Source organism: Sinocyclocheilus anshuiensis, unplaced genomic scaffold (assembly GCF_001515605.1).
Source record: "Sinocyclocheilus anshuiensis isolate Anshui unplaced genomic scaffold, SAMN03320099.WGS_v1.1 scaffold1644, whole genome shotgun sequence".
In the NCBI taxonomy this organism is placed as follows: Eukaryota; Metazoa; Chordata; class Actinopteri; order Cypriniformes; family Cyprinidae; genus Sinocyclocheilus; species Sinocyclocheilus anshuiensis.
In genome coordinates this window covers 153,728-165,671 of record NW_015557451.1, presented here as the reverse complement: position 1 = coordinate 165,671, position 11,944 = coordinate 153,728, and the positions used below count along the sequence as shown (strand labels likewise).

Sequence of the window (11,944 nt, the reverse complement as noted above, 5' to 3'; positions counted from 1 at the left end):
TCTATGCTCACCAAGGCTGCATTTATTTGATCAAAAATACAATAAAAATTGTAATATTGTTCACAGTTTTTAAAAGATATTATTACAATTTAAAAGAACTCTTTCCTGTTTTAATATATTTTAAAATGTCATTTATTCCTGTGATGCAAAGCTGGATTTTCAGCAGCCATTACTCCAGTCTTCAGTGTCACATGATCCTTCAGAAATCATTCTAATATGCTGATTTGGTGCTCAAAAACATTTATTCTTATTCCTATTATCTATATATTTTATGGAAACCGCAAAGAATCCTGTTTTTTCAGGATTTTGTTTTTTGATGAGCAAAAAAAAAAAGCATTTATTTGAAATAGAAATCTTTTGTAACATTATAAATGTCTTCACAGTCACTTTAATGCAACCTTGCTGAGTATTCATTTAAAAAGGAATGGCTAAAGGTTGTTATGTTCATGATATAAAGTGCCGCACTGCTTCTTCTTATTCAGTTTTTGTGTTTCATTTATAGGGATGCCAAAGTGCTGATCTGCTTTGTGGGTCTGACATCTGACAGCAGAAACGTACGTCTGCTCCTCCAGACCCTGTGTCTGCAGTTAGCCAACATCTATAGCCTCAAAACAGAGATATCTGAGGTACATAAACACTTTAAAAACCAATCAAATATTCAATTCACCGTATTGGATACATGATATTGTGAGATTGCTTGACTATCTCACAGATAGTGCTGCACAATGAAATACAGTCTATGTTTTTTCCTCACAGTCACTGTCAGAGTTATCCAGTGAGCTGTGCTCATTGTTGGGCCTGGTGACAGAAAACTGGCCCTTGACCCTGGTGCTGGATGGTCTGGATAATCTGAGTAAGGAACACGAGGCTGACATTTCCTGGCTTAGTAATACCTTACTGCAGTGCCAAACGTCTTCACTGTTCTGTCTGCCAGCACGCAATCTAAATGTGCTCTTATTCTACATGTAAGCAGATGGGTCATAGAGGATTTACACTACCATTCAAATGTTTAGGGTCGTTGAGATGTTAAGTCTCTTATGCTTACTAAGGCTGCATTTAAAAAAAATACAGTAAAATAACTGTTTTCTCTTTCACTGTATTTTAAAATGTAATTTATTCCTGTGATGGCAAAGCTGAATTTCCAGCAGCCATTACCCCAGGCTTCAGTGTCACATGATGCTTCAGTAATCATTCTGATTGGCTGATTTTGAGCTCAGAAACATTTGTTGTTATCATCAGTTAAAAACAGTTTTGCTTCATAATATTTTTGTGAATACATGTTTTTTAGGATTCTTTGATGAATAGAAAGTGAAAAGGAATAGCATTTATTTGAAAAAAAAAAATGTTGTAACACTGTTTTGTCTAAATACACTTTTTGTAACACTACGGTTTTTTTAACAGAAATCTTTTGTAACATAATTAATGTCTTTGCTATCACTTCTTATCAATTTAATGGGTCCTTGATGAATAAATTCTAAATAAATTAAATTCTTAAAAAAAAAAAAAAAAACGCACAACAAAACTAAATACCAGACTTTTGATTGGTAGTATAGTTCTGAATATGGCCCAGTCTGGTGCACTTTAAATATTAAATATTTTAGAGAAAATATTTTATTTAATTATAAAGATGTTATTTTATAAAAAAAAAATATATATATATATAGTGAAGATAATGATCAAAGGAATGATTGTTTTTTAAGGGCAGTCAGTTTCTTGTCTCTTTCTCTTTTTTTCCAGTCCCAAGTTAAGGTCAGTGTCCTGTCCCTACCCGCCCTTAACCATGAGGACATTACATCAGGACTGGTGTCAAGACTAGCATCAGATTTTTGCCAACTGACTGAAAACCAGTGGAGCCTGTTATTCCAGTCCTGTCTATCCTGTCCATCCCCTCTCTACCTCAATGTAGCCTATGCTGAGACCAGGAAATCGAGTTACTTCACACCAAAAGAGAGTCTCAAAATCCCTACGGATCCAAATAAACCTTTTTGTTAGTTTGGAGCGAGAACATGGGCTGTGTTTGGTGCGACGCACGGCTTTGCTCATATCACTGTCCTGTTCTGGTGTCACAGAGGAGGAACTTTTGGTGCTTTTGGGGCGCGATGATCATGTCATACGTGAGATGGTGGTTTTGCATCATCAGACCCATCCCGTTTCTGAATACTCCCCAGTGCCTTATGCATTTGTGGCACGACTGCTGCATGGTCTGAAGGGGTACGTCACAGAAGTGGAAAGTGACGGCACGTGGGTGCTGCGCTGGACTCATACAGAGTTCGCCTGTGTCGTCCTGCAGCGATACGCACCAACAGCAGACTCAATAAAAGCTGTACATACAGACTTTGCAGATTACTTTAATGGGAACGTCCCAAACAGTCAAGTTTTCAGCCGCTAGCCTGGATCAAGAAAGAGAAGGGAAGGAGGTGCTATGAATTTAATTTGCGCAAGCTCCACTGTTTGCCGTATCATTACATCCACTCCAAGCAGATTATTCCTTTACTCACAAAGTGTCTGTTTAACTACGAGTTCCTGCTGCATAAACTGTGGGCTCTGTCCATCTATCATGTCGAGGAGGCCCTTAAAGCTGCCGTCATTCCAGAGAAGTATGATTATGAGCTCAGCAAACAAGTTTTTTTTTTGTTTGTTTTTTTTGTTGCAGAAATAGCTGTTTGATATTATGGAGTTAAAATAGTCTAAAAATAATGTGCCATATATACATAAAATTATGTTTTGAGTTTATTTCTATTATATATATATATATATATATAAATATATATATATATATAGGGAGAGAGAGAGAGAGAGAGAGAAATATTAAAATTTCTATCATAAATAAATGTAAAAATGGGGAATACAGGGATAGTTCACCCAAAAATGTAAATTCTGCCATCATTTATTCACCCTTATGTCGTTTCTGTATGACTTTATTTCTTATGAGGAGCATAAAAGAATATTTATATATATACAGTATATATATGTCAAACATGAAGTCATATGTCTATGTACGTGTTGTTTCAGGTGACCCAAGACAATACTCTTTTCTGCATGATCTGTTGGCACTGTGCAAGAGCTCTTCTCTACCAGTTCTCGTGCCCTCTTACACCTGTCTGTTTCCTCCAGGTGGACTCGTACACACCCTCCTTTCAGGTACACATATTGAATTTCTGGGGATCTACTGGAGGATCAGTTTCCCACCATCACCATTCAGTCAGTGATTTTGGCTTAATGTATGTCCAAGTTCTGATTCTTAGATTTTAAGTGTATTTTAAGTGCCATATACATGTAAAATCATACATGACACATTATTCTCAATGGCACTGGTCAGACTGTAGTCTGAGAGCCTTGGGTTTCTTTGGGAATATCCTAGGGCAGTGGTTTTCAACCTGTGGGCCGCGGCCCACTGCAGGGGGGCCGCCAATTACTATTAAAAGTAAATGAAATGGCAGATGACATAAGTCAGAAGTTGGTTAAAAACATTCGATAGAGTCCCTTTTATGCCCTACAGTTGGATGAATCGACCGATATAGCAAACCTTTCCAACCTCATTGCTTATGTACGGTATGTACATAACGGAGAATTACAAGAGGATTTCCTTTTCTGTAAGTCGCTGCCGACTCAATCAACTGCCGAAGCCATATTTGATATTTTGAATGCATTTATTGTTCATTGCCAGTTCATTCAATAAAGACAGTTAACAATCTAGCTTCTGAGTACTCCGTTATTAACCCAACAAATAGCGGGGTCAGTTAATTTTTTTGCAGTGGGCCGCGGAAACATATGTGTTTGGTTGTGTGGGCCGCCAGTTGAAAAAGGTTGGGAACCACTGTCCTAGGGGGTTTTAAAATGATGGTTTCAGATTTATGAGTAAATTAAGGTCTGTGGTCAATATTACATGAAGAGACATAAAATACACACAGTCATAACTCCTATGTGTGAATTTTGAATTAACTGTATGCTTAAAAAATATAAGTTAAGTTACCAGATACATACTACAGCGGTTGTCCAATGAGGTCAGTTGACAAGCACATAAACTGGTGCTTCACACAAAAAGTAGGGAACAGTTTGGCTTTGAAATGACAAAATAAACTCTACATCAGTGTTGTTATTGTTAACTAAAACTATTAAAATAGTTCAATTCAGTAATTGAAATAAAATGTAATATAAACACAGTATATATTTTTTATAAGAAAAATTGAAACTTAAAAAGAGAAACTGAAAAAAAGTGTAAGTAATAAATTTACTAAATCTAAATCTGAAATAAAAATAAATAAGAAATATTAAAATAACACATAACAAAATGACTAAAACAAACTAAAATTAAGATGAAAACCAAAAATGGAAAAATAAAAGCTACTTCAAAATATAACTAATAAATACTATGATATGCTGAAATGACACTGCTCAACATGCTATCATTCTTCTAGGACAGTGTGTTGTGAGGAGTGAAAACCTCTACAAACCTCATCTAAAATCACTCCCAGAGATTCGCTTTTTAAAGAAAGCTAGCTTATTTTATTTTTGATTTCTTAACACATTTCTTGCAATTCTCGAATACATGGACTGCTAATATGGATTTTATTCATAGTGCCAACACTACTGCCCGCTTTCTGCAAGCAGAAGAAGGAAGTGAATTTATGCGGTTCGACAAATGAGGTGTCACGTGGAATTAAGCACACAGCTGTCTTGTTAGCATTTTTAAGGCAGTGGTTTCAAAATTCACGTTTGAGAATTGGTTGTGTGGAATGTACTGTTTGTTGCAGAACAACAAGTCTTTTGAAGTGTTTTCAACCACACGTTATTTTACAATTTCTGTAAAATTTCTGCCTTTCTGAAAACCCATAGAAAACTCCATAGGGAACCCATGGGGAATTATTCTTCCATTTTGGCCTACAGATTGACCTCACGAGTGAACAGATCTACAACCTGCAGTGGTTTATGACCAATGCATAGAACTCTAAAATAAGATTCTTTATCACATAATGGCTGAATGATCTGTCCTTAACATCCTGACTCATATTTAACTAGGTCATATGAGTGCTGTGACAGCTCTTGCTCATGGTCGGCATGACATCGTTTCATGCTCCTCTGATGGATTGCTAAATCTGTGGCATCTGGATGAGCAAACAAGACCCGCGAGGTCCTTACCAAGAGCTTATGGATCTGCAGTAGACTGGGCTGCTGACTTGGCTCACCCTCTCTGTTTGGATGACAGTGTGCTAGTGCTACAGATGGGCCACTGCCTGCAGGTGAGAGAGGTGGATTCTGGGAAGGTGCTGTACATGGAGAAGGTTTCTCTGGATGTTCCTGTGATCACAACTGCCTGCGATGGACGGTTGCTGGTGGTTTTTTATGATGGAAGTCACCTGGTTAAGGTGAAACCGGACCAGTCTTCTTATATGTTCTGTACACTGTACAGCAAAAAAAATAAAAAAAATCCTGTTAAATGTACAGTAAAAATGGCATATTTTTAAATAAATTGCATTTAAAAATTCCATGTTTTTTTTATATAATTTTATATATATTTTATCTACTTGAACTACCAAATCAGCCTTTTGTCTTAAAATTGACTGATAACCACTTTAATAATACAGGTGCCACATGATGAATTAGAGTACTAAATACATATAACTAATATACATAACTTATATGCAATAAACACTGACTAAATAATATAAAATGTAACAAAAACACTCTAATGTAAATTACTGATAACAAACATTTTAATAAACTAACTATATAAATTGTAATCTTATGTGATAACAATAATTTACATGGTAATTTACAGTTTTTACCTGCATAAAAACATCAGTTTGACAGTATTTTACTGTAAAATTACATATAATGTGATATTCATCCATTAAGTTTTTACTGTATATGGTAACTTGCATTTAACCAATTAACAGTCATTGACATCATCAATGTTTCTCTTCCTCTGTATGTCTTTTATTTTGCTCCTAGGTGTTTGATCTTGTGGCATCCTGTTCACTGTTGTGTTGTGTAAACCTCACCCTCGAGTTTGAGCCCATCCACAAAGATCAGTCCATCTTAGTGTCTCGTCACTCTGTTAAAGACTATGTTCTCTTCGCCTACAGGTTATTACAGCACACATAACCACATGCACATTTAAATTAATTAATCATCTCAGTATTTTGTTCTTAAATAACAAATGCGCTCTCACATAATAATACAGTACATATCCAATTTCCAGCCATGTGTGAAAACAATGCCGCTGTTCTCGGACTGATTTATATTGTCTGGTCACACAATGTATTATTTAAGGGTCTGCTTCTCACCCAGCTCTAGTGTGTGTGTGTGTGTACGTGTTTGCGCTACTGGTTATTTTTCTTGTCGGTGGTTTCGTGTAACACTGTAGCTATAAAAAAAGAAAAATTGTGTAAAGGCTTTCCCAGAGGCTGTTTATCTTTCTCATATTTCATTACATGATTAAAAAGCATGGATTAATCAGGATAGATGACTGAAAGGAGTAATGAACCTTTGCTCTTAATGTGATTAAGCTGGAAGCATCACATGCATGCACATACACCCAATTCGGTTGACTAGTAATATGAAAGTTTAAATTTATTAATATAACAGTAGTTATCAGAGCTATGGACACATGCAGCATTATACGAGGAATAACGATCAGGATATGGCCCTTGTTGTATGCCAGTTCCCTTTTTTTTATCTCTCTCTCCCTAATGATTTCCTATGTCCTCTCTACAGTCTCTGTCAAAAAATTTATAAAAAACAGCAGGAGCCATGTCATGAGAAATCAAATACTTTGTGCTAAAAGAGTTCATTGTACTGTGGAAACATACTGACAGAACCCCAAACTTCCTCCCCAGTTCAAAATGAAACTAAGCTGCAAATGTTTTTTTTTAATACTTCAGCAGCTTTCTGACCACAGATAGATGAATACATTTAAGCAAACTGCCCACATTTACACGTCAGTGACTCCTGTTGAGAGTTCAAAAACTTTACCCATAGGATAGATGCTATTATTACTAAACATTGGAAGAAGTATGATAAGAGAAAGATATGGGAAAGTGTGCCAAACTTTGTGCTGTGTCCATTTGCATGTAGCACCTGCTGCGCTGCTTGGTCTCCTAAGGATCCCAATGTTAGGAAAAAGCAGCTGAAATGTATTTCAATCTGAACTTGTTTCTGTGCCACATTTCAGCACAAATTATTTTGTGAACGTGCCATAATGTAACAGAGGCTTTGATTAAGAGGATGTTAATAAAGGATGGCTCAGTTAAAAACTATTTTGGGCTTGGCATCAAACATGCAACTTGTGAGTAATTAAAGCGCAGCACTGTTACTCATGTCACATGCATAAAAATCTTGAAAATATATACACTACTATTCAAAAGTTTGAGGTTGGTAAGATTTTAAAAAGATTTTTTAAAGGGGTCATATGATGCGATTTCAAGTTTTCCTTTCTCTTTGGAGTGTTACAAGCTCTTGGTGCATAAAGAAGATCTGTAAAGTTGCAAAGACTAAAGTCTCAAATCCAAAGAGATATTCTTTATAAAAGTTAAGAGTCAACCACGCCCTCCTAAAACGGCTCGTTCTAACACACCCCCACATATCTACGTCACTATGTGGAAATATTAGCATAATGCCGCCCAAATGTGCACGCAAAGAAAGAAGGCGTGGTTTCAGGAACAGCAGTAGTGTTGATGCAGCCATGTCAGGGAGACGCTGTGTGTTTCAGTGCAAAAGCACTTTATTTGTAGATGCAATTAGGAATCATTGGTTAAGATTTATTTACAACAGAACAGCACAACCTAGATGTTCGAATTTGTGCAACGCATTTTATAGACGATGCACAAAGGCTATTTCAAAAAAAAAAAAAAGGGGGTCAATTCCCTTTGCTATGACAATCTGGGGCTTCTGAATCAGAGCGACTAACAACATTATTAACTGTCTTGATATTTACTTTGAAAGCTGAAGCGATTATGGTAAGGGGCGTTACATTTCCGACGCGTGCTTGTGGTGTTCAGCCAATCACAATGCACTGGGTCAGCTGGCCAATCAGAGCAGACTGCGCTTGTCAAAGGAGGTGGCTTTTTTGAAAACTACGTGTTTGAGAGAGGCGGGGAATAGAGGACCTACAATAATGTACAGTATTGGAAAAATAATGTGTTTTTTGAACATTAAAGCATGTCAACATATTCTGTTACATCAACTACACAAAATAATGATCTTTAAAATAGCATCATATGACCCCTTTAAGAAATCTCTTTCGCTCACCAAAATTAAAAGTTATTTGATTAAAAATTACAGTAAAGATAGTAAATATTGTGAAATATCATTACAATGGTTTTCTGTTTTGATATATTTTAAAATGTAATTTATTCTTGTGATGGCAAAGCTGAATTTTCAGCATCAATACTCCAGTCTACAGTGTCACGTGATCCTTCAGAAATCATTCTAATATGCTGATTTGCAGCTCAAGAGACCTTCTTCTATAATAATACAATTAAACGGTTATGTTGCTTAATATTTTGTGGCTTTTAGGATTCTTGAAAAATGAATTCTTTTAAAAAACTAATTTACGACTGGTAAAAAATGTTTGAACAAATATTATATGTGAAGCCATACCTTGATGCTATTTCTTGTTTCTTGCTTCAATTCTCATTTGCAGGGATGGAGGAGAGGCGGCAATATTCAATGCTAAAGGTGGAGTTGTGTCTCTATACAAGCCGTAGAGATCAGCTCTCAGTATTTACTGCTCTTCTGCAGGTAATGTTAAATAATTTACCCAAACGTGTGACCCTGAGTCTTTACTATCTATTATATCAATCTCTTTGGTTTTTACAGATACCCCTATCAAAGTGAAATCATTCACATTGAACTCTTCAGCACAGCATCCTTCCAGTACCTGCGCGCTACCTTGGGTTGCAGCCAGGACTACATTTCACAGGTCACATTGTGGCATTTTGTCCCGCCCCTCACAGTACCATCACAGATTATTATCTGGAACCTTGAGACTGAAGACCATAAACACATTACACAGTTTCCTGGCCTGTTGGCTCATGGTTAGTCAATAAACCTGTTAAATATTATGGCCTCCAGCACTGAACAGCATTATGACTCTTTTGTCAAAACAAACACACACTGTTTGAGTTCAGTCTCATTACTGTACTGCAATACAGCATATATCATTTAAATAATAAACTGTTTATATATAATAGTAGCATTTGTTGTATTGCCTATAATTTATACAGATACATAATACATTAAAAAATAATAACTAAAAGTATTTTGTCCAGACCAGTGTTATTTTAATATTATTGATATACTACCATAGTTTCGTTATATATTTAGAATTAGAAGAATTAAAGAAATGTTGTTTGGCAGCTAGTTTGACTTTTTTTTTTTCAGTAAATATTTATTTTTATTTAAAGTAAAAATTATTTGATTTATGGTTTTAGTTTTAGTTAACTATATTACCCTTATCCAGTCAAGCAGTAAAAGCTTTTCATTGATCACTGAGAATGATGAGACAAACAACCTTGAAAGTAAAACACCCATATATTACAGTAATGAGAATTTAGGGAGGAAAATTCATTTTCATGCAAATAATGAAAGCTTAATTTCATTAATACAATTAAAACAAATCATACCTCTAAGGTAAACAGCATTATGCTTTACAGGCGCTTTCACTACTTTGACACGTGGCACAGGAGCCGTTTTAGCCATATCTGTTGTTCATGTTATTTTTTCAACTCAGCTGTATTTGCATGTATGTGTCAACAGAGTTCTTCTTCACCATATTGCAGGTGTGTGTTCTGACCTGCGGTACTGTGTAGGTTTCTGTCCCAGGGAGTGATTCTTACGGATGTGGAACCTGGGATCCAGAATAAATGACCAAACACTCACATACAATGTGCACAAAGCACATAGCGACGGCACAGCGTTGATTGTAACCATGCAGAGATATCCAAGGTACAAAGTCCTCTGAACAGCTCACATACATATGGCCACTCTATTTGCAGTTTATAACTGTAAACACAATGAGTTAGCACGAGATATTTTTGAGGACCAGAATGTTTATAGCCATTTTCTGTGCGTAATATAACAATAATAACCTCAGTTACTGCTACTGTTCTACAGACACCACCTAGTTTTACCACGGCAGTGAGATTTCTGTAACGGTACTAATGAACTGAATGTGTTTTCAATACACAATAACCAGGTTTATTTATTTATCAATACATTTGTTCTAATATCATACATTTTAACTAAATGAATATTTCTTGTCCCACAGCTAGCCATTTTTATATTTTTAACGGTATTGAATTCAATTATTTTCACACAATTAACAGATTTATGCTTATTCTAAACTATTTCAATAAATGCATTTTGGAAATATGATTATTTAAAGAAAATCAAATAGATGCAAAGTTAATAAACTATGCCATGATTTTTTTTGAGTGCAGAAGCCTTACCTGTTTCATTTATGTACAAATATTCATGACAAATATTCATCACATTAAGTTTATTAGTTTATGTTAAAACTGCGTTATCCAAATGAACGGAATTTTTATGCAATTCAAATACATGAATCTTAATTTAGGCCTTTTTTTTTTTTTTTTTGATTGTTATATGTACAAAAATAAAGCTGTGTTTTGGTGGAAAGTTTTAAAAGTTCCCTCTGAATCAGGTATGTAGTGTGTCAAAGCACCTGTCCCGGTACTGTGAGAATCCAGAATGTGGCGCGGACGCAATTCAAGGGTCGTCCTGTGCAGGTGGAGCATGGCCTGTTCTCAAGTTCAGAGGTCGCTCTTGTATGTGTCTATATACTGTCTGACTGCGGTACCGCCAACTTCACTGATACACCTACATCTGTCTACCAGGTACTTCTGTGCACAACACAGACTGAAGATATTACACAGGACCTATTTTTATTTTGGTCTGAAAACCCTGTCCTGACATCTGTCACCTGAAATTGAAGCTGATTGTATAGTTGTTTGCCATTTGAGTACATCTGATTATGTTTTTCAACCATGCTCACACTTGCATCAAGTCCATCTTCAGTAATGTCTCTAATTAATTAAAACACATTGCTTTCGGTCACTTTTTTGGTGACTCATGAGACGATTGTTGAAGGATGAAGGACCATTGTTGTGTTCAAATACAGTTTACACTAAAATGGATCATTAGCTATTAATGATCAGTGTAATTTTTAATTTATCAGTAAATCAATCCGATCAGTAAAATGTAGAAAAAAATAAAAAGGGACAAAAATAAGCAAAAATGAAAAAAAGAGAAAAGCAGTGTTATTTTAGTAGTATTTATATAATACTATAGTATTTATTAATATTTTGAATTAGCTTCTATTTTTATATTTGTTTGTTTTATAGGTTTTAGTTTTTATTGTTCTTTTTTTATATTTCAATTTGGCTTTATTTTTATTTCAGTTTTAGTAATTTTATTCCATTATTTGGGCAAAACACACTGAATTTTTCAAAAGAAGCAAGTAAGACATACAGGTTTTGAACAACATGATAGTAAGTAAATTATGACAGAATTTTTCGTTTTTGGGTTTGCTTGAGTGTTTCTGCATTATTTGAGTGGCTTTGGAATATAAATCGAAGCACGTTTCAGATGAAAAAACGTGGCTACTATTTCTGAAAATATCACAGTTAGGAGATTTATATAGAGTGGTTCTCTGCATTATTACAGCAAAGCGCGTGATTGGTTGATAAATGAAGTTAACCAACTAACATTATACATACTCTTTTGGTTTCTGTACCCAATATTTAAAAAATGCAATAAAAATATCAGTAGCGGTACTCGGTATCGCCAAGTACCAAAAATAAAAGTATCGGTACTGGGTGAGTACTGGAAAAAGTGTTATCGGTGCATCCCTATTAAAAATTGTCCTGGCTATTCCAAGCTCTATCATTGCAGTCAGCGGGTGTTGCAGTTGAACAGTCCA

General features: G+C 35.4%; 2 long non-coding RNA genes across 2 annotated transcripts; both read left to right on the top strand.

Annotated features, from left to right (window-relative positions):
• The first annotated feature begins 563 nt into the window (after positions 1-563).
• LOC107679263 (uncharacterized) lies at positions 564-1,811 on the top strand. The gene is made up of 3 exons (XR_001633028.1): positions 564-626; positions 757-853; positions 1,738-1,811. It is a non-coding gene; the product is annotated as an uncharacterized LOC107679263 (long non-coding RNA).
• Positions 1,812-6,015: 4,204 nt separating this feature from the next.
• LOC107679262 (uncharacterized) lies at positions 6,016-8,942 on the top strand. Its single transcript, XR_001633027.1, has 3 exons — positions 6,016-6,086; positions 8,645-8,742; positions 8,821-8,942. It is a non-coding gene; the product is annotated as an uncharacterized LOC107679262 (long non-coding RNA).
• Positions 8,943-11,944: the final 3,002 nt, after the last annotated feature.